The 24068-nt window shown below is 43.3% G+C and overlaps 1 pseudogene; it reads right to left on the bottom strand.

Annotated features, from left to right (window-relative positions):
- The window catches only part of LOC144710327 (very-long-chain aldehyde decarbonylase GL1-3-like), an 80701-nt pseudogene extending 56836 nt beyond the window's left edge, over nucleotides 1-23865 (bottom strand).
- Between the last annotated feature and the right edge of the window lie 203 nt (nucleotides 23866-24068).

Here is a 24068-nt window from a genome sequence, read left to right as displayed (position 1 = left end):
CCGTGGTCTCACCCCACCAAACAGAGCTGCGCGCTCAGCCCTGCGAGCAGAGCCGCACGATCAGCCCAGCAGGCAGAACCGCACTCTCAGCCCAGCAAACAGAGCTGCGCGCTCAGCCCCGTGGGCAGAAGCCTGCTCTCAGCAAGGCGGGCAGAGCCGCGCGCTCAGCCCCACGGGCGGGCGGAGCTGTGAGCTCAGCCCCGCGGGTGGGCGGAACTGTGAACTCAGTCCTGAGGGCAGACGGAGCTGCGAGCTCAACCCCGCAGGCGGGCAGAGCCACGCGCTCAGCCCCGGGCCAAGCCTCGCGCTCATCCCCGCGGCCAGGAGAGCCACACACTCAGCCCCGGGCCTAGTTGGGCTTAGCTGCACAAGCATAGTCCCCACGCACAGAGGAGGCGTTAGTGGCGATAGAGGAGGCGGCGACGGTCCAAACGTTGGTAGAGGCAAAGCTGCAAGCTCAGCCTTGTCGGCAGAGCCAAGCGTTGGTGGAGGCGGCAGCTATGGCGGCTGCAAAGCCTCAACGCTCGAAACACCCTAAGTCAAATTAAATGTATTCACTTGATGACCGGAAATAATTGGACTATTAAAACCTTTTCGGGTATTAATTTCATTAGATACAGCTATGGAGAGAAATTTTAAACTGCAGTTGAATGTGACTGGATATTCGTACGTTGTTTCTAGGTTTCATTTAAAAAATAGCATTCGGTGTTTGACCATTTGAATTGGCACACATTTCGTCCTTCCAATTTTTTTCAATTTTAGTCAACTTCGATAATTTTTGTTTTCTTTTTACTTCTGATTCAAATTCACAGTACTCCTGTGAGGGCCTCAACATTCTTCTATAGTGATAGTGTTCAACAAGTTTATAATAATCAAGTATCTATGATCGGTTTACTGTACTAGGAGAACCAGTTATATTATTTTTTGACCGAGATTTTTAATTGAAAACTTGATATTCATTACTTTTTTGTACGACTTGAGAACAAATCAGTGGATAGCTGGATTAGCGGAGAAATTTATATTTTGAAATAGTGACCCATACCATGAAGTTCAAAATAGAGATACCTTGTTCTTAGCAGGCTACAATTTGTCAATGCACTATGTTAGACCGGGACACGTGATACTTAGATTCACTAGTTAAAATTATGAACTATAATTCTTATGGCCCATTTCAAATTCATGATTCCAAGTGGTGGTCAACGTCAGATATGAATACAAAAACACCCTAGATCAAATACAACTATTCAGTAAAATTTTTACTGCAGTACAGTTTTCCTTCAAAGTAAATTCGACATATGTTATGGTTTGACCATTTGACATGGCAAGCATTTTTTCTCCTTTCACATTTGCTTATTTTTTCTCAGAATCCATAGTTTATTCTTCACATATACTTCAGGTTTCAATTTTACACTAATACTAAGGGCATCAACTTCATCTACCATCCCTTTCTTCAGCCCTCAAAGATTTGAAGAAGCCCATTATAATCAAGTGTCTACGATCATGCCCATCATGGTAGGCTAACAACTCCATTGGTTATTTGATCAGATAAGAAGTTGTCATCCGACACAATTTGATGGGACTTACTTGAAGGTAAAGGGGTGGACTAGTGACCAGAAACAGTGCCTTATTGAACCTAAGTGGTTCAAACCATGGGCTTGAAAATAGGGATGCCTCATTCTAAGTAGGCAAAAAACTATGTAAAACTTATGAAGGCCCTGGTACTTAATGCATAGATATATCAGATAAAGTTATAAAGTATCATCTTTAAATGCATAATGTCATGTCTAAAATGAATAATGTTGATAGTGTGAGCCTTCTGATGCATGTCCTGATATAGGAAATCGGATGGATGTCAGTACCGTTGTAAGTTTCAATAAACAAATCAAAAATATAAACCTAGCCCATGTGCCGCCTATCGATAACAGTAAACATATACTAGTTCACGAAAGTGAAACTGAAGTGTACAATGGATTTCCAACTCCCTGTTGGCCCTTATGAATGCCTCAGGCCATCCTCACGGAAAGAATGGCGAGAGGCCAGTTATGTTGACAATGAGTAAATGTGCAAGTTCAAGCTAAATAAAAAAAGCATAGAAATCAACCTCGAAAAAACAATATAAAATTTACAAACGAAAACAAATTTAACTACGAAACATCGGCATGTTTAAATTTTAATAGGTTTCTAAGTTTCTCTCTCCTATCACTCACAATCTATGTTATCTTCCACGCACTTCCTAAACAGATGGGAGAAGAGTAAATAATAGACACATAAAAACTGCAGCTAGCATTGGCATTTACTTTATGACTATATACTCGGCGAGTAAGTAAGTGGCTGACGAAGAAAATCAGCAATCAACTTATAATTAGTATAACTATCTGATAAGAAATTTTACTCTAGTTACTTATATTTTAATGATAAATACACTATGATCATACTTTGTACTCCAATCACAGTTAGATTTTGCTCATGATTCAGTTGTGTTCGATCAATAATTAGTCTTTCAGGCCTCCCTATTCAGGCCCATGCCGTATGTCAAGACTTGGGGAAGTGGATCCCAAATATGGGCCTTCTAGAGCTCAATTGGACTTTACGACTAAGAAAAATTAATAAATGAATATTGACCAATACTAGCTGTTCGATCAATATTTCATTTATTTGATTCAAATTTCAAAAACTGCAATGCGTGTCTATTTCTGACTGGCTGGTGAAATTTGTAGACAGTTTGGCTCGTTTTCCCTTGGCATGCCATGTACACTCCGACTGAAAATAAGAGAATAAAACAATAAGACTACATAACGAAAAGTACTTACATGTACGTCTTTTATCACCGTCACCCAATGAGACATCACCATGTCACATCCCCTGAGTGCATTTAGTATGCATACCATGGGCGGTGCACTTACCGCCCTCAAGAAATGCCTCTACCAACCGCATTTAAGCCGTCGGATTCCCTTCCTACGGACAGATTTGTCCACGTGGCACTGTCCCTACTTTTATTCGGATGCACTAACCGATTCTGCGCAAAACAAATTGCCCATTACCCCTCCGCTTCTCTCTCCTCCATATTTCCCTTCACAACCATAGAAAAACCCATATAAGTTCAATCAGACCTTACAAATATTTTTATTGGATATTTGCGCCTGCAATGCGCGACGGAGAGCTGTTTTAAAGATATTTTCGTAATCAAAATTTAAATGGAGTCCCTCTGAATTGACAAATTCATTTATACTGCTATTTTCCTTATAATTCTATCCATTTTATATTTTAAAAATCTTTTCTTCCTTGAATAAATTGTCATAAAATTCAATAAAATGCTAGAAAAATCTAAAAAGTTAGCAATTCATCCCCTGCCATTTCCATTTCAATAGAGTTATTTCAAGCTTAACTAAATTGCATAAATTTCATAAATTAACAGAAAAATAGGCTAAAATCAGAAATCACTTGGAATAGTAATTAACATGTAAATACATGATAACAACCTTATTTTAAACTCTTCAAATTGAAAAAATTCTGCTAATTACTTGAATTAAACAACAATTTTAGGGTGTTATCACCGCTTACCGTGCTGCCAGTGGTTACCATCCATGTCGTCATAGGTGCCAGCCAGCGCCGCCGCAACTGCCAGCCAGAATTGTAGTGGTTGGGTTTGCTCGCAGCTAGCCAACGTCATCCACCATCATCAGTCACCCCACTGTTGGCTAACTAATGCTGTCTACACTTTCACCTATGCGCTTGTTGCCAGCCAACGCCACCAATGGCCGCCTTCGCTAGTGGCCAGCCTACAAAGACTGATAGCAGCCGCATGTGGTTGCAAGCTAGTGCAGACCACGCTCACAACCTCCTTCCCCACTAACACACCGCTAACACATCATCTCGCCAAGTACCTCTACTGCACCTCTACGCCATCTGCCACATTACTGTTCTCTGTGTCGTCCCACCGTAGCATCCACATGCCACATCGTGCCTGGCCATGCCTCTATTGTATCGAACCACCGTCCCGCCATCACAACATCACTCCCTTGTCTTGCTGCGCCAACGTCACCTCGCCAACGCTTCAAATTAAATGTATTCACTTGATGACCAGAAATAATTGGACTATTAAAAACTTTTCGGCGCCGGTAAGCTTACCTCCATATTTTTTTATTATTTTTTTTAGAGAGATGCGGTCAAAAATTGCGGCGGGAAGAATTAAAAAATTATTACATAAAAAAGGAACCTTTTGCCCTTTTTGTTTTTTTTTATTATATCAGGTAACGTGGTGTCTTCTCAGCCATTCAAATGGAGCTTCGATCTCCAATCATTGCAAGCGGCCGACGCGGACAACAATGTGTCAGATCGTGATCCAAGAAGGGGGAAAACGAGGTTAAAATATGGCAGCCAATCACGAAGCGCCATTTCCGAACTCATTGGAGGAGAGATAAATTAATCCAACGGCTAGGATTAATCCTCAATAAAACTGCAATATCTTGAGATCTAACCGTAAGATTGGGCTGAAATTTTGAGGACATGTTCGTCTTTTCTCCCTCTAAAATCCAGACAGTTGGATCTTAAAATGGAGTCTGGAAATGGGCAAAAATGACTTTTGGAGGCTCTCCCCAAGCAATTGGCCAGGAAGGACACAAGAGGGGTTCTTGAAGTCGACAGATCTTCCTTCTGCACTCAAAATTGTAAGTTTCTGATTTGTATTTCAATCATCTTCTTCAACGATTCTAAAACGCCGAGGCATGGGTGAAATGTACATGCCCTAGAAGTTTGTTTTGAATGAAATTAGCACTTCGTTTTGATTTTGATTCAAGATCTGGTTTTTTATCCTTAATTCTAAATCAATTCAGAACAATTCTGCATCACTAGATTTTTAATTTAGGGTCGGATTTCATCTTTTCCCCAAATTCTTCACTCTCTGTCTCTAGGTTAAATTTTCTAGTTTCTCTATCTAGATTTTGATTTTTATTGTTTAGGAATTTAATTCAATATATAAAAAACCTAAAAATAAAATTTGATTCAAATATTCATCTATCTTGAAGTCCAATTTAAAAATCCCTTTCTCTATTATTTAATTCCCAATTTTAATTCATAAAAATTGTTTTAAATTTTATAATAATTGGGAAATTAATAATCTGAATTAATCTGAGCTTAAAATTAAAATATTCATATGTTGAATTTTCTGACCGAAATATAAAAAATCAAATTAAGTCTTACTTAATTTTGATTAATTAAAGAAGATTATAAGGATAATTAAGATTTATTAATTGCAAAATTAATTCATCTTTGAATTAATTCATTGAAATTGGATAAAAGTTCTCATTTGTTGCCTCTCTGTGGTTCGACCCCTTACTTGCTCCATATTCCATATTTAGTGATTAAGGGAAATTATATATTTTATTTGTATAAGTCTAAATCCAAAATCAACGACATCTTTACGTGCATTTTTAGGCTTATCAACAACTCCGTGCGCTGCACCTGCACCATGCCGCTAGGCCTGCACGTCCCGTGCCCGCATGCGGCGCTTGGCCCTCCCGCGCAGCACTTGGCGCTCGCGCAAAGCGGTTGTGCCCGCGCGTGGCGCCTAGCGCCCGCGTGCTCATGCTTGTCTGCCTGTGCGCCTAGCACGCGCGGACTTCACCTGATCCGTTGCACCTAGGTGCGAACAGGCACGTGCACCATCCGTAGTGTATCAGCTCATACAGGGATGATGGCCTGAAAGATCAGGTTGGGCATCACCACCCTTAGTGTATTGTAACACTAATTGGACTCAGTCTTTACAGAGCGTTAGTCTCTTCCAAACATGCCCTCCCAATAAGCACGCAAGCCTTTGACCAGGGAATGTCGCCTAGTTAGGGGCCTCACACACCCCCATCGCCTGAACTTGTCCACGCCCTCGTCGATGCCAGCTGCTCCACTCCATATGCGCAGCAGGTCCTCAAATTTCCATAACTCTGATTCAGCAGTTCTGTTCTTCCACTTGATGAGATGCTCAATATTGTGATAGCAACCGTGACGTCCTCCCCGGTCAATTTCCCTCTTCTCTAGGATCGCCCCTCCCTCCCGGTTGAAATGCACCCGCACATTCGGCAACGCTCGCTACGGCGGGAACCTCATCGCGTCTTCGGGGTCTGATATATATTTCTTCAGACCCAACACATGAAAGATCGGATGGACCACCAGCCAATGGGGTATGTTGAGCCAATAGGCAACTCGTCTGATCTTAACTACCACCTCAAAAGGCCCATCGTAGCGAGGTGCTAGACCCTTGTGTCGTTGCTCTGTTTGCTCTGTCTGCTCTGTCTTCAGCATCTACGCATTAGTCTTCAGCAAGACCAGGTCGTCAACTTGGAACTGCACATCCCTTTTGTGTTGATCGGCATATTTCTTCATCCTCTGAGTAGAACGTTCCGGTGCCTCGCAGGTTTCCTCGATGCAGGCATGATAATCGCTCGCAAAGCGAAAGGCCGCAGGGAAATGTATGTTCCCCTTTCTCTTTACTACTTTCCAAGGAGTTAGCGGCTGCCTTCCCGTAGCAATCTCAAACGGCAAATGGCCCGTAGCCGAGCTTTGGTTAATGTTGTGTGCAAATTGCACTACATCCACCAGCTCCACCCAATTCTCTGGTTGACCAAAATGTAGGGCCACACATACTCTTCAAGCGTCGCATTCACGCGTTTTGTCTAACCATGTGTCTAGGGGTGGAAGTTCGTAGAAAATTTGAGCTTGGAGCCCATGTACTTGAACAACGACTCCCATAAATGACCACTAAATCTGGTATCGCGGTCGATAGTGATGTCCAGTGGAAGCCCTCAGTACTTCTCCACATTAAACATGAACAAACGAGCCACACCATCTTTGTGCACCTTTGGCGTGGTGGGGATGAATGTCACATACTTAGAGAAACAATCTACGACCACCAAGATGGCATCGTGCACACCCACGCATAGAAGGCAAGTGATAAAATCCATTGAAATGGACTCCCATGGTCGGCTTGCCCTTGGGAGAGGTTCCAGCGTTCTTGGAACCTTTGCCTTCTCCATGTTGTCTTGTTGACACACCAGGCACGAACGAACATAAGCCTCCACATCTCTTCCATTCTTGGCTAGTGATAGCTGTTGAACAGAAATGCAAGCGTTTGTGCTTGTCCTAGGTGTCCGCTGTGGTGTGCGTCATGTGCTTCATATAAGAGCTTCCAGCGCAACCCACCCTGCACGTGGCACACACGTCTTGTTCCCATTTGCATAGATTATGCCATCCTCGGTCTAGAATCTCCTCGTCTCATCTACAGCAATGCGCTTCATAAGGTGATGGCTTCTAGATCATCTTTCAGCGCCGACTTGATTTCATCAAGAATGCTTCCTCATACTACTGAAAGCGCAGCCACAAAACTTTTGGTTCCTTTTGACTCAAGGCATCATCCACTTGATTAGCCCACCCCGGCTTGTATTTCACGATGAAGTCAAATTCCGCCAATAAATCCAGCCATCTTGCTTGCTTCAAGGTCAGCTTCTTCTAGGACTCGAATCAACTAGTGGACATATTGTCGATGTAGACCACAAATTTTCCTCCAAGGATATAGTGGCCCTAGACTCTCATGCAATGTACCACTACTGTCATCTCCTTCTCGTGCACCGAATATCTTCACTCTGCGTCGTTCTACTTGCACCTCTCATAAGCCACAAGATGCCCATCCTACATCAAGACACCTTCAGGTGCAAACTCAAAAGCATCAGTGTGTACCTCACATGGGCTCTCGATTTTGGGCAATCGAAGCACCGGTTCACTAGAGACTGCACTCTTTAACTTGTCAAATACTCTTTGACACCGATCTGTCCACTGTCACTTGACATCTTTCTTCAACAAGTCTGTAGGCTAATCAGGAGGAGCCTTTGATAAACTTCCGGTAGTAATTTGTGAGACCAAGGAAAGATCTCAACTATGGCACTCCCTTTGACGTTGTCCAATTTCGGATGGCCTTCACCTTTGAGGGATCCATGCGCACACTTCCCTTCTGAGTAGGTGCCTGAAAAATTCAATCTCCTACAAGGCAAACTCAAGACTTCTTCGGGTTGAGGTAGAGCTCATGCTCTTTTAGCTTGGCCATCATCTTCCTCAGGTGCCTCACTTGGTCATCCAAGCTCCGGTTGTATAAGAGAATGTCATCCAAGTACACAACAACAAAATCATGGATATAGTCCAAAACAAAAGTGTTCATGTGGTTCATAAGACAAAAAAAAGTAGCAAGAGCGTTCGTGAGCCCAAAAGGCATCACGCAAAATTCAAAAGATCCATAGCGTGTTACGCACGGAGTCTTCGGTTCACCCCCTCCTTGATCTACACTTGGTGGTACCCGATCTTCTAGTCCATCCGCGAGAAGTAATGAGCGTCCCCGAGCTTGTCAAATAATTCTTTAGCGTTGGGTACAAGATATTTATTTATCAGTGTTACCTTATTCAGTGCCTACTAATCCACACAAAGTTGTAGCAACCCATCCTTCTGGTGGAAGAGGACTAGGGCACCGAAGGGAGCCTTAAACGGCCAAATTAGCTTGCTCCAATAGCTCTTGCAGCTGTTTCCTCAGTTCCTCTATGTAGACGGGCGGCATCTTGTAGGGTGCCCGCATAGGAGGATGGGTACCAAAGAGTAGTTCTATCTCGTGGTCCACATCCCTCCTGGGTGGCAGATTTGCAGGGAGTTGCGCAGACATCACCCAAGCAAACTCCCACAGCACGTCTGCAATTGGTCCTAGTAGTTCAACCGTGGCTGCACCTTGGTTGTTGTCATCGTCATCACCCCAACTGAGTGTAGCCAAACAAGCTGGCACACACCTTTGCCTTCCACACTTTTTCCGGGGTGGCGGCCCTCGCATGGTGATGAGGAAGGTCTCTTCCCCTTTCCTCAGCCATCCTGGATTTTCATGGCAGATAGTAGAGCAGTTTTCTGTGGTTTCTGAACCCCTTGGTCCCTCACAAAAATGGGTGAGATCCCTATGGGAACAGTACACCGTGGTATTGGGGAAACGCAACTACACGTGATTCCATCGAGAGGTTGAGACTCAGGACAACTGCAAAGTCATCCATGGGGGACACCACGAAGTTGGTCTGGCCCTCCCATGATCCCACTTTCAGCAACACCCCTTTGGCCACGCCGACGATGTCTTGCGCTTCCGAGTTAACAGCCTTCATCTTCCCCGTACTTAGGGTGAGTTTCTAACCAAGCTTTTTGGCCTCCTTCTCAGCGAGGACATTTTGTGCGTCGCCCCCATGTTGACCATGACTGTGGAGGGTTTGCCGTTGATCAGTACCGGGATGTACAAGAGGTTCAAACCCTGATACTGGACTAGGGCACCCCCCTATAGTGCCGCCAAGCACTGGAGGAGGTTTAGGGTCACCGAACTGCTACCCCCTGGGAACATCTAGATGGGGAGGGGGCGCGACCATTATGTTTACGTTGGTGGCTGTCCTGCTACCCCTCGGGCAACCCCTCATGAAGTGGGGGCCTCCACACACGAAACAAGTTAGCTTGTTGCCCCCACCACCTCGAGTCGCCTTTACCAGTCTTGGGCTCTTGCCCTTATCCCGGCTCCTGCCATAGCCTCGTTTCCACTTTCTCTTTAGGCCTGGACCATTCTGGGTACTGACACTTTGGTACGCTCCTGGCATAGCTTTCCTCATTGTCCAGACTTCTTCTCTGGCTTTGTTACTTTGTTGTGGCAGAGCTTTGACCCCTCCACTTGATATGCACAGTTGAGGTGACGTAGGACGACTATGGGGAAGGCGAGGAAGTGCAGGACGATAGGATAAATGGACTAAGGGTAGGATGGATGTGTGAGGGATAAAACAATCCACAGAAATTCACGGCCGGATTGGGATTTAGAACCGATGAAAATCTGGTGGTGCAGCTCCGACCCTTTCGAGGGCGGGAATACTGTCTTCCCCCACCGCGACGATGCCTAAGCACAGAAATCAATACCCTAATTCGCGTTGCAAGGAAACTCTCAAGAATGAGGGAGGATGAGTAGAAGATCCAAACCAAATCTAAATCTGACGGCGGTGGAAACTTCTCGAGAAGACACTGAACGGAGAACACGTCGACACCAAAGCGTTTATGAATACCTTGGCACTGTAGTGCGTGAAGAGGTCGCGGGCAATTCTGATCGTGACAATGCTGGGCGAATCCGGGCGTTAAGCGGCCCATTAGACGAGGACGAGGCTGGAGGTTCCGGGCGTTGAACGGCCCTGGTTGAGTGTAGTTGTCGTGGGCACAGAGTCAAGCGCGGGCAAACACCCGCGCGCGCGAAGCGCGTGAAGGGTGCGCGGAGCACAAGGAGTGCACGGAGCAGCGCGCGCGGGCGCTGAGCATGTGAAGCGCGCGGAGCGCCGGCGCGCACGCGGAGTGCGCAGAGTGTGGCGGAGCGCACCTGACGCGGCTCAAAGTGCGGACGGCGCCCGGACAGGGGTCTCCTGAGCGCGGCCTTGGGCGGCCTGGTTTGGGCAGTCTTGGGCACTCTTGGGCAGCCCTAGCGAGGGTTGCCTAGAGCGGCCTGGTCAGGGCGGCCTGGGCGGCCTGGTCGGGGCTGCCTGGGCGGCCTAGTCGGGGCTGCCTGGGCGGCCTAGTCGGGGCTGCCTGGGCGGCCTTAGCGGGGCTGCCTAGGCGGCTCTGGCTGGGCGGCCTGGTCGGGGCTGCCTGGGCGGCCTTGGCGGGGCTGCTTGGGCGGCCTTAGCGGGGCTGCCTGGGCGGCCTTAGCGGGGCTGCCTGGGTGGCTCTAGCTGGGCCGCCTGGACGGCCTGGGCGGGGCTGCCTGCGCGGCCTGGTCAGGGCTGCCTGAGCGGTCTTGGCGGGGCTGCCTGGGCGGCTCTAGCTGGGCGGCCTGGCCGGGGCTGCCTGGGCGGCCTTGGCGGGGCTGCCTGGGTGACTCTGGCTGGGCGGTCTGGGCGGCCTGGTCGGGGCTGCCTGCGTGAGCAGGTCGGGGCTGCCTGCGCGACCGGGTCGGGGTTGCCTACGCGACCGGGTCGGGGCTGCCTTGGCGGCCTGGTTGGGGCTACTTGGGCGGCCTGGTCGGGGCTGCCTGAGCAGCCCTGGCAGGGCTGCTTGGGCGGCCAAGGCTGGCAGACAAGAGAGAGAAAGAGAGAGAATAGAGATGTGAGGCCGACGTCATGAGGCGGCGGTGGCGGCGACAGCGGCGGTGGCGGCGGCGGCGGCGGCGGCAGTGGCGCGGCAGCGGCGGCGGCAGTAGTTGCGGCGGTAGCGGCGACGACGGCTAGGGTTAAGAAGGATATGGGAGGCCGGGCAGTCCTCCAAGAAGAGTTAACAAAACTCAATTCATGAATCAATCACTGCCTAAGAGTTTCTTGAAAAAAATGGCCTTTATATAGGCCTTGGAGGAAAGAGAAATTGACGAGAAAGTAAAGAGGAGAAAATAAAGACGTGCGCCGCATCACGCCAAAGGGCAGTTGAAGATTTGCCTTTGGCGTCGTGTCATGACACGCGTAGAGGCGTGCGCGGGTGGAGACGTGCAAGTTACCGGTTGTGGCGTGTCAGCTTTAGGGTTGACTCCAGTTGACCGTGGTGGGTTGACTTCAGTTGACTCTAGTTGACTTTGCTTGACTCCCGATGAGATGTTGGCGTCCTCGCCATCATGAGGTCTCTGCACTACCGTCTCTCCAGGTCTGTCTTGAGTTAGCGGGCGAGTCCCTTAGTGAAATGATAGAGCTTGTCGGCCTCAGACATGTCGGCAATCCTCTGGATTATGGATACAAATTGTCTCACATATTCCCTGGGAGTACATGTCATCTTAGATTGTCGAGCTCTCCCCTCGCAATCCATGCCATATTGTAGGGATTGAAATTGTCCTTTATCTTTCGTACAAAATATTCATAGGTGGGCGGCAACCAATTTCCACATTTTGATCATTGGCGCCACCATAGTTTGGCATCGTCCCTAAGGAAGTAGCTGGCCTGAAGGATCTTCTTCTCCTCTGTGAACTCATTGACTTCAAAATATCTGTTGGAGTCATACATGAAGTCGGCCACTTCTGCCTCATTGCACGAAATATCTGTTGCTCCGTTGAATCTCGAGGTGAGCATCATTATCTCCTCCCCTCCACCGTTGTTGGGGCGGCTCTTGGGACTCTCATCCCCTCATTCAAATAATTGAAGCTTCAAAGTTATCACCATCTCTGTAAGTTCACATATTGTCTCTTCAAGGTAATCATGTTTCTTACAGGTTTCTTCCCTCAGATCGTTGAAGTTTGCTTTATTTTCATCGTGCCTATTGTCAACTTGGGCCTTCAAAACCAGGATGTTCTTCTCCGTGCAGCAAAGCCTCTGCCATTGGAGTTTGCCCCTTTGTAGCTTGGACATATTTGTAAGGTCCATCTCTCCTCTAACTTGGTTTTGGAACACATGCAGATGAAGCCCCACCTAGCTCTAATACCAAACGTCATGCAGACAAATCTGGAGCTATGTCAATCGCTCGAATTTGGTGCATGCCGGCCTCAGTGCTTGGAGCAGAACACTGAGCATCCTTGATCTCTTGCAGTGGAAATCTTTGGAATTGTTTAAGATCGCATAGAAGGGGTTCGAGGAGAGCGTGGGGATGTAGCCCCATCGAGGAATAGGGTCATTGCATCAATATCAAAAGAGGTTACATCGTAGTCATGAACGTTACATGGGGGAAGACCAGGGATGATACATAGTAATGAGACAAGGCGCATCACGCCAGGGTAGTGTCACCTCACCGCCTCTCAGCCCACCGCTCTACGCCCGCGCCCACCAGCCCCGCCGCTACACATGTGCCCCCGGGCTGGGCGTCGCGCGCCCATGGGCCTAGCGATCACACAGGCCACCCCTGCCTTGACGAGAGCACACGCCACCGACACCTGCACTGACACCTATCGCGCACACACTGTGCGACACCGCCGCATTCGGCGCCTCAAGTTGCGCGCTTTGCGCCCAGCACTACCGCGGGAATGACCCACGCCCCCATGCTGCCTGGGCGCTCACTGTGCAACACTGCCTTGGTCTCCTAGTGGGATGTCGCCCGCCCTAGGCCTTGCACACGCAATGTGCGAGATGCCCACACAGCCGTTATGCAGCATCCCGCACAACTACGCACGCTGCACGAGTGCCATGCCGCTCGGCCTGCGCGTCCCATACCCACATGCATCGCTTGGCCCTCGCACAAAGCGTTGGCGCCCGCACGTAGTGCTTGGCGCTTGCGTGAAGCATTGGCACCCGCGCGTGGCGCTTGGTGCTGGCGCACGATGATTTTCGCCCGTGCGCTCGCGCCTGTCAGCCCGCGCGCCTAGCACGCGCAGACCTCACTTGATCTGTTCCGCCTAGGCGTGATTGGACACGCGCACCGTCCGCAAAAGTATTACCACATACAGGGGTGATGGCCTAAAAGATCAGGTTGGACGTCACCACCATTAGTGTATCGTAACACTAATTGGATTTTGCCGTTACGGATCGTGAGTCTCTCACGAACACGCCCTCCCAATAATCACGAAAGCCTCTGGGCAGGGAATGGCACTAATGAGCCTAAAACTGATGTGTAATTACGTTGTTGTTTGGGCTTTTGGACTTATGCAATAAAATTAAAATAACCCTTAATCACTAAATAATATATATATATAAAGCAAGGTGCCACTAAGCAATAATTTTTATCCAATTTCAAATCAATTAATACTGGAATAAATTAATTTTGCATTTAATAGACTTTGGTTATGTTTAATTATGTTTATAATTAATCAAAATTAAGTAGAAATTTATTTTTGATTTCAATATTTTCAGCCAAGACACTTTGGATGGATAATATTGATTATTTTATTAGATCAATTCTGATTTCCAATCTTCAAATCAAGATGATTTATCAAAACACTTTTTACTCATTAAAATTTAGGAATTAATAAGCACAAAAGGGATTTTTCAAATTGAACTTGAAGATGGACGATTTTTTATATGAAATTATAGATTTAGCTATTTTCGATGTTTAATTGAATTTCTAAACAATCAATTTTGAAATCTAGAGAATTAAAATAGGAGATCTAACCTAGAGAGAGAAAGTAGAAGAACTTGGGGAAAAAGCGAAATTTGACCCTAATCTAAAGATCTAAAAATGCAGAATGGATCCAAATCAATGTAGAACTAAAGATTAAAAATCACATCTTTAATCAAACAAAAATGTACTGCTAATTTCATTTCAAACCAACTTCATGGGCATGTACATTTGCTCATGCCATGGCCTTTTAGAATCTTTCAAGAAGAAGTTCAAAATAAAAATTAGAAACTTACAAATTTCAATGATGAATCAGGATCTGTCGACTTCCAAAGCAACTCATGTGTCCTTCCTGGCCAAATCCTTGGGGAGAGCTTCCAAAACTTAACTTCACCTTCTTCCTGACCTCTATTTAAAAATACAACCGTATGGACGGAGGGGGAAAAGCCAATCATGCCCTCAAAATTTCAGCTCAATCAGATGGCTAGATTTCAAGATATCGTCCTTTTACTGGGGATTAATCCAAGCTGTTGGATTAATTTTATCTCTCCTCCAAGAAGATAAAGATGGCATTTTCTAATTCTTCAAGGCCTTTTTCCGTGTTTTCTCTGCCCTTGGATCTTGCGCTACCACATTTTTGTGCGCTTTCAAAGGTCGCAATCATCGCGAAATGATTGTTGTGTTTGAATGGTTAAGAAAACGCCACGTCGCCTTATTTTAAAAAAATATAAAAGACGAAAGTACCTTTTCATTAGAAATTATTACACACATTTTTTGACTGCCACGTGCATTTAATGCACACGGCGAATCCATTACGCGTGTAATAAATACAACACAAATTGTTTTTTTTTCTTTTTAAGTGCAAGTGTGTCGGTTGCTGCGTGCAATCAATGCACGCTGCTAGCCAACTGCGCATGAGGTATCTTTTAGTTTAATAAATTCTCCACGTACATTTATTGCACAAAAAGAATCAATAAAAAAATGCATACCTTTTCCTTCGTTGCATGTGCCAGGTAATCAATTCTGCCAAATGATTTGCTCATTATGGCATCACGCACTGTGATGCCATAATGAGCCGATAACGCGCTAGATCGACGCATCCAATCATTCGCCCAAATTTCTGGCCAAATGACATCGATGCCACAAAAATTTTAAATACTAAATAAATCATTAAAAAAAATTACAATTATAAAATTTATTTCATAGCTGAATAATGGTCAGAAAATTATAATGAAATATGTAAAAATTTGAAAAAAATTAGTAAAATCCAAACCAACCTTCAGCCAAGTATTTTAAACCCTGTAAAAAATATTTATTCAATGCAAAGAGGTAATATATCATGTAAAAAATACTAAAAATTAGAAACAATAAGAAAATCAAAGTGTACGTCATCTGTCTCCATTTATATATGATAACATGCAAGTATGACCATTAAAACACATAAATGTAATGTAATATACATCAATTTAACATTATAATTTGCAAGTTATCAGGTGCCTGGTTAGGGGCCTGACACGTATCCTTAGAGGCCTATTTTATGACCTATGGCGTAATTCTTGAGTTCTATGGGGCTTGACTTACACGAACAACTTAAAACAATATGCAGAGGAAGACTTGAACAGAATCGTAACGTCATCGGTAAAACAATGGGTTTAAAGGCTATTAGATGGAGAAGTTGATAACAAAAGGTAGTAGCATTGTCCTTTTGTGAGGCTGAATCCATTGCTCTTACTTCAGCTACTTGTCCACGAATTCGGCTCAGCAGGTTGAACAGCGAACTCGGAGGAGAATTTCCCATGCCAGTTGATATATGTGCTGATAATAAATCAGCAATTGAGTTAAGCAAGAACACAGTCTACCACAATCAGCCCAAAACATACTGACACAAGATACCACTCCATTCGAGATTGTTTAAAAGAATGCAGCGTAATACTTAAAGATCTGATAACAGTAAACCGATAGCCGATGTTTTTGCACAAGCCTTGAAAGGCAAAAAAGCATCAAGTGTTGTGAGAAGATGGGTCCAACAAATCTAAACCCAAAAGATCAGGCTCAAGGAGGAGATTGAAGGCAGTGTTGATCCTGATGATCGGCAGATGAATCAGCAGAAAGATTACTGGAAATACTGAACTTAATCACTTTGCTTTTTAGTTTGTTCTCTCAGGAATAAAATGGATTGTTTGACCAACGTGAACGTTTGTGAACCGGCTGATGGATATAGCTATGTTCACTCTAGTCGGAGAACGTGGAAAGATGACTGTAAGTTTGTTTTCTTTGTAACAAACTTTTGGGATTATACATTTACTTAGCTGTTTTAATGAAATGTACGAGAAGACGTTGAAATGTTCACCGGGGATTTTTTCTTTTGTTCATTTATTGTTTGATCTCACTACTTATCTCTCTGTTTGGGTGGTCTCAGAACCATGCCAACACTCTAGTTGACTCTTCAAAAGCTAACAATATGGCCGAGGAGATGTGAAAGGAGCTATTGGTGCAGTTGGTCGATGTGGCACCCTCCCACGCAAATGGCTTCACAGGTATACATTACGAAATGGAAGCGGGACTACATGGATTAAATATTATTTCTAATTGTCATTCTTCAAGAACACAGTTTTCTGTGAGAAGTTCAATATAAACAGGAAGAGGGGTGGGTACTGAGATATTTGGATGAGACAACATCCAATGGAAATTTTATTATGCTTTTCAATTGTCTCACTCTCCATACATGTTTGGGGAGTTGAAAGAGAAAGAAGCACGTCCCAAAATAGTTGGAAAAAACAATATCATCCATTGAATCGCAAATGATGCAATACTACAGATACAAGTGCAGCTCAAGATCAATAAAAAGCTAATGAATAATTTGGTATGTTCTATATTTAAATACATTGGTTGGGGTTTGAATAAATGGTAACAATATTCTTCTCAACGAAGACTAGTGAGCTATTTTAACGAGCCTCCTCCCTTGTTCTTGATGCTAAATTTCTATGAAGGTCGAAGTCTATGCCTCAGCACCGCTTTCCAAAGAACATCAATCTGGTCAACGTCGATGGCATCAACTTCGCGGTGTGTCCATCCCTCAAGAAAGTGGACCACACCTCCGACATGGCAAGCATGAATGACACCTCTATCCAGTTTGTACTGCAACAAAATATGTACACAAGTTTGTTACTTTTTCACCATCCAAAGATTTGTCAGTTCTCCCAAATCTTAGTGACTGGAAAATTACCTCACACCTGCCCCTGGAAGTCTTCGGGGAGCCTCACGTCAGTGAGCTTGCCGTAGGTGCAATCCTTGCGGAACTCAAAAACAGGAGGCACCACAAACTGGTGGAAGTGGGTACTAGTCGGCGCCCACTGTTGGTCCTTGTAGCTTAGCTACTTGCCCAAGATTTATGTTTGTTCCAAACCAGACAAGAATTACGCTGTCTTCTTGCATAAATAGAGAAGACAATTATTTAAAAGGATCTAAAGAGCATGTCGAACTACCTTGCAGTTTTGTGCTACCTGTTACTTGGCGACTTACACAAAATAATGTTGCAACTCCAACGCTGCTTCCTTCTGGATTCTCTCAAACCTTTCCGCCGAGGACGTCACCATCTGAAAGTCCAAAAAGCATTCCTGTTATGCCCATGGATAAAGAGGGATTGAAGGTGCAAAAAGGATGTAGGTAATATTTATGCTGTGTATATTGGCTTCAAGAAGAGTCAAAGAGAGTTCTATGGAAGATGCTAATATCACTCAGGAAGAGAAGAGAGATTGAAAATTGAAGAGAGATTGACTTACTCACATTCACATAAAATCAAACAGTTCTCGGGCATTTATAACCCCAAATATCTGTTACAAAGAAAACAATTAAGTACACGTAGCTCCACGTGGCCCAGTGAAAGTTCAAATAACTCTGTCTCTGTTGAGAAATTCACAACCATTAATCTTGATCGAACGGTCCACATTATTCCTAAAAAATGAACACAAAAAAATTGGTTAAGTTTGTTATTCCTCGGCAATCTTTCCCGCTTCTAGCAATCAGCATCAATATTGTCCTCAGTCTCTTAATTGATCGCGAACATTTGTATCTAAATTTTTAAGACCCATCTATCTGTTTTAAGAACTCAAGCAATTTCTGTCTTCCAAGAGCATTTGTGAAAATGTCAGCTATCTGTTTCTTAGTTCTCACATGCTTTAGTACTATGCTCCCTTCTTCCAAACATTCTCGAATAAAGTGATATCTTGTGTCAATATGTTTTGTGCAATTGTGATAAGCGGCATTCTTGCTTAGCTCAATTACTGATTTATTATCAACTCAAATATCCACTAACTTGGATCATTCTCCTCTGAGTTCTCCCAACAATCTACTTAGCCATATTCCTTGACATGTAGCTGAAGTAAGAACAACGTACTAAGCTTCACAAGAGGACAATGCTATAACTTTTTGTTTACTGCTTCGCCCCATAATGGCTTTTAAACCCAGAAAGAAAATCTGTCCTGATGTGTGTTCTCAATCATTCATGTCTTCGGTAAAATGAGTATCACTATAACCAACTAGTTTTGCTAACTTTTGTCTTTTAACATAATCATGTTCATAATGCATAGTACCTTTCACATACCAAAAGATGCTTTTTATTGCCATCATGTGACTTGTAGTCGGCTTCTTCATGAATCTGCTAAGATATCCCACACTGTACATCAAATCAGGACGAGTGTGAGTTAAATACCTCAAACTTCCAATCATTCTTCTGAATGTAGTGTCATTCTCTTCTGATCCTTGATCATTCTTGAAGGTCAAACGAGCTTCCACTGGCATCTTTGAGGAATTACAATCCTGCATATTGAAGAGTTCAAGAATTTTTAAAGCATACCTTCTTTGCTTCAAAGTAATCCGCAGGTGTTCTTGATTCACTTCAATGCCAAGATAAGATGACAGTAATCCCAAATCACACATTTCAAATTATTTCATCATTTGCTGCTTGAAAAAACTTATCTCATTTTGACTTGACCCTATAATGATCAAATCATTCACATATACAACCACAAGTAAATAGAATTTCTCTTCATGCTTTTGACATACTGTGGGCTCTAATTTTTCTAACCTGAAATACTAGTCTCGAGGTCCCTGTTGAGTCCATAGATAGCCTTATTTAGCTTCAGAACATATTCTTCCTTTGTTTGTGCGACAAAACTTCAGGTTGCTTTATGTAGATCTCCTCCTTAATCTCTTCATTCAAGAAGGCAGATTTTACATCAAGATGATGTATAACCCAGTTTTCTTCAGCAGCTAGAGGAATCAATAATCCGATAGTTCCAAGTCGAGCAAGTGGAGTGAATCATAATCAATGCCAGGTTTTTGAGAATAACCTTTTACCACCAATCGAGTTTTATGTCTTATGATACCTCACTGCTATTTCTTTTTACTCTGAAAACCCAATCCAAACCAATAGGTTTGCATTTTTTAGTGAGACACACTCCAATGTACCGTTTCTCATAATTGCAGCCATTTCCTCTTTCATAGCATTTACTGATACTATTTCTCTTGTGGCTTCATTGTAAGTGGTAGGTTCTTTGCAGACCATAAAACAATCTTTAACTGGAGCTAATCTATGAGTTGTTCTAGCATAACTTTCTTCAAGAGACCTCATTCTTTCAGGTTTGTTGCAAATAACCTCTGAAGCATCCTGCAGCATCTGTATTGGCAGAATTTTCAGAATTTTCTGGTGTCTTATGATACCTCTAAAGACAACCTGCTCTGATGAGTTTGGCAGCAATAACTCATCACTTCTTCTTAAACTTTCTTCATTTTTGCAGCTCAAAATACTTTATTCTTCAAATATCACATCTCTGCTTATGATTATTTTCCTTGTGATCGGATCATAACATCTGTAAGCTTTGCTTCCAATTTCATAACCTATAAAAACCATGGGCTGACTTCTGTCATCTAGCTTCCTTAGATGACCGCTTACATTCTTCACATATGTAAGTGCTCCGAACACTCTCAGGTGCTCTATATTGGGCATTCTTCCTGTCCACCTTTCGTATAGAGTCATATTCTCTAAGTTTTAAGAAGATGATATGTTTAATACATATACACGTACTTACAGATTCTGCCCATAACTTCAAAGGCAAATCCTTCTCTCTGATCATGCTTCTCACCAATGACATAATCGTATGATTTCTCCTTTCTACTACTCTATTGTGATGAGAAGTATATGGAGCAGTTAACGGCCTCTTGATTCCACATGTGTCACAAAATGCTTGAATTCTTGTGATAAGAATTCTCCTCCTCTGTCTATTCTGAGACATTTTATCTTCAGACCTTTCTGATTTTCTACTAATGCTTGAAATTTCTTGAAAACATAAAAAACATCTGATTTGGCTTTCAACATGGAAACCCACATGAGCTTTGAAAAATCATCAACTATTAGCATAAAAAGCTTGTTACCTCCGAGAGATGTTGGAGATATTGGCCCACATATATCTGCATAGACGAGCTCCATAGGCTTCCTTGTGATGGTATTGCGTGCGGTTGGAAATGATTTTCTGACCTGTTTTCCCATGATGCAACTTTTGCAAGATTTTTCAGAAATATAGATAACAGATAATCCATCTACCATTTTATCTTTAGACATCAAATTCAGAGTATGAAACTCTGATGACAAAAGCGTATATGCCATAGCCATGATAACTTGTCCGATTCAGTAGTAAAATAGCATGATTCAACAACATTCAACTTAATCATATAAAGCTTCCCTACTGATTTTTTTACCTTACCAAGCAGTATTCCTGAGGCATTGTGAATGAGTAGTGTACCATCCTTCATGCTCACTTCTCACCCATTTTCATTAAACTGACCAACATTGAGTATATTCACCTTTATTGTCGGAGGATACAACACATTCTCCAACTTCAGTGTATCTCCATTTGTACATTCCACTTTAATTCTTTCCCTTCATTCATAACCAATTACTGAACCATCTCCAAATTTCACTATGCCACTTATGTTTGAATCAAGGTAAGCAAAAAACAATTTATTACCTGTCATGTGAGATGTGGCCCTTGTATCAAGGTACCATAAATCTGAAGCTGAATGTTTGCTACATAGTCCTTCAAGGACATATTCAGCTTCATCTGAGATGGCCATGAGGAGAACTGAATCCTATTCCTCTTCTTTTGCTAGATTCATCTTTTTCTTCATTTCATTCCTTCTTCTTGCCTTTAAGGCACTCCGATTTGAAATGACCAAATTTCTAACAATTGTAGCACTTGATCTTTGACTTATCAAATGGCTTTTTGACATCTTCATTGAAAGAATCAGAAGAATGTCTGCCTTGACCTCTTCCTGCTCCTCTTCTTCTTCATCTTCTAGAGCATCGGCAGCCTCTTGTTCCTCTTCCTGTTGATTGCCGAGGGTCTCCTTTCTTTGTCCTAGCCTTAGCCTGCATCGAAAGAGCTTTCTCATCCTCTCTTTATTCGCGTTCATTGAGTCTTATCTTATGAACTTTTAGAGACCCAATAACCTCTTCCATGGTCATTGAATTAAAATCTCTTTCAGGAAGTCTTTCTCCAAGACTCCTCAATTCTCCTAAAACCTTTTAAAATCTGAGGGAAAATTCTGGCACACTTTCCTCCATCTTGATTGAGAGATTTTCAAACATTCTCCTCAATCATTGTACTCGGGATTGAATTACCCTTTCCACTTCAAGATTAGCTACTCGAAGTATTTCCCAGTTCTCTTTAGCTGTCTTCTTGGCATCTAACTGATCCATTGCATCATCTGAAACAGATGAGAGAATGATGGAAAGAGCTTGGCGACCTTTCTTTCTATTTCTTCCTCCCCACTAATAATTTCCCAAAAATCACAGGCTTCAAGGTGCATTTCCATCCTCATAGCCTATTGTCTATAATTGGTATTAGACAAAATCAGTGCATGTAACTACCTGATGAGATATTTGGCATGTCAGCTTCAATAGCAGCTTGCTTCTTTGGAGCAACCATTGACTCTCCTCTTCTTGTCATCTTCTCAGGCCTTTGATATCAGAATGCTCTGATACCACTTGTTGGCTTCAAGAAGAGTCAGCTAGAGTTCTATGGAAGATGCTAAAATCAGTCACGAAGAGAAGAGATTCAGAATATGAAGAAGTAGAAACAAGAAAATGAACAAATGTAGGTAGACTTTCTGATTTACTCACATTCACATAAAATCAAACAGTTCCCCGGCCTTTATAAGCCCAAATATATGTTACAAAGAAAACAAACAAGTACTCGTGGCTCCATGTGCCCAATCGGAGTTAAAATAACTTTATCTCTTTTGAGTGGTTTGCAATTACTATTCTTGACCGAACGGTCCATGATATTCCTAAAAAAAAAACTCTAACAAATTCATTAAATCGTTATCCCTTGGTAATCTTTCCGCTAGTGAGGAAAACTTTGGTAACATCAATCGGTATCTTGTTGATGATGATGGCGGCGGTAAACGCGTTACCATGCACAACTCTTACTCTCAGCTCCAGGTACATTTTCACGTAGAAAGTCCCTCCACCATTGAATGACTCATTCTGCACAGTTGTCAGTATCTTATCCACTCTTGCATCTTATATCCCACTTAACGGTAAATAGAAAAAATTGGATTATCGATATATCAAAAGGGAGAGATGGAATCTACCTTATTCAATGCAGCAAGGCTTAAGACCTTTATTCCCAGCCGATCTGCCCTTAAAATAGTCCACTCAATTTTTGAGGTTATCCCATCTTTAGCCCACAGAACAAAGTACTAGAGAAAAATATTACTCAACTATGGACGCTGAAATCTAAATAATTAGAGATAATTCTGAAATCTATCTAGAAAGCTTTTTGTTAAAAAAATATTTTAAATCACTAATGGGATAAAACTAGAACTCGGTTATGTGTGACTGTACCTGGAAGCCGAAGCGCGGAACAACCCAGAGCTGGTGTAGCTGGCGGCAAAGTTTATAGAAGAAGAAAAAGGGAAGTCTTGGAAAAGACCCACTTAGATATCATGATGGCAAAGGTGACGGGCCAGAGGGGAAGCTATAGCAGGTTCATGACATAGGCATGAGAGGTGTAGCTCCGGAAGTAGAAGAGACAGTGCATCAACGAAACCATGTCCACGGTGTGCAGCATAAACACAAATCCGGGTGCATTCTCATTCCTTACCGTGGTCACAACAGGGATTTTATTGTTTGAGATTTTATACGTTTCATACCAAAAATAATCGAATTAATACTCGAGTAAATATCGCGTAGCTTTGAAGATCTGCTCATGTTCGTCCCAGGATTTTGGGTTGAGGGGGCTTCCCAACAAGTTGAATATCCGCATGAAAAGGCAAAGGTTACTATTGTGCTCCTTGAGATGAAGTGTGTGGTACCTAAACCCAAGTGTTATTGACATTAGAGTAACCATCATCATCATCATCAATAATACTTTATTGCAAGGTAATGAGAACACTTATGTAGGGGTCACGATAAGGTATCTCAGGAAGGGGAAGTGCTAAAAGAGCCAGCTGGGGAAGACCTCCACATTGTTGTGAAGCATGGATCTAAGAAAGTCGAAACCCAGGACGTACCCGTAAACTAGGGCAATGCAGCCATGGCCCAACAAGAAGCTACACAAAAGGGGCATCCCCATGACTGCGCTTAGCACCAGATGCTCCATTGGGGTTGCCAGTATAGCTTCACCATCGGATGGACACCTTTAAAAAGAGAGATGAAGAGAGACATAACTGCGAGTGAGAACCAAGAAGTTAGCAAAAGTATAAAATGGATAAAGAGAGGTTCAAAATAACAATTGTAGTAGAGTATTATTCACATGTTTGAGATTGGGGAACAGGGACAAAGTGGTGGAGGGAGGGATAGCCACTAAATAGGAAATTGTGTGAAATAGTCGGTGGAGGGCGTTTGTTGTAATTTTTAGGATAGAAAAAAGAAAGAATTTATAAGTGATTTTACAATGGAAGTTCCTTCTAGGGATTTTATTCAGATATCAGATATTGTAGATAGGTTGTGGATATGCATTAGTGGTTTTAGAAAATTTCTGCAGAATTTTTAGTAGTCAATTAATACGAGAATTTTCAGAGAC

This window comes from Wolffia australiana, chromosome 12 (assembly GCF_029677425.1).
Source record: "Wolffia australiana isolate 7733 chromosome 12, ASM2967742v1".
Classification (NCBI taxonomy): domain Eukaryota; kingdom Viridiplantae; phylum Streptophyta; class Magnoliopsida; order Alismatales; family Araceae; genus Wolffia; species Wolffia australiana.
This window is presented reverse-complemented; position numbering and strand designations above follow the sequence as displayed.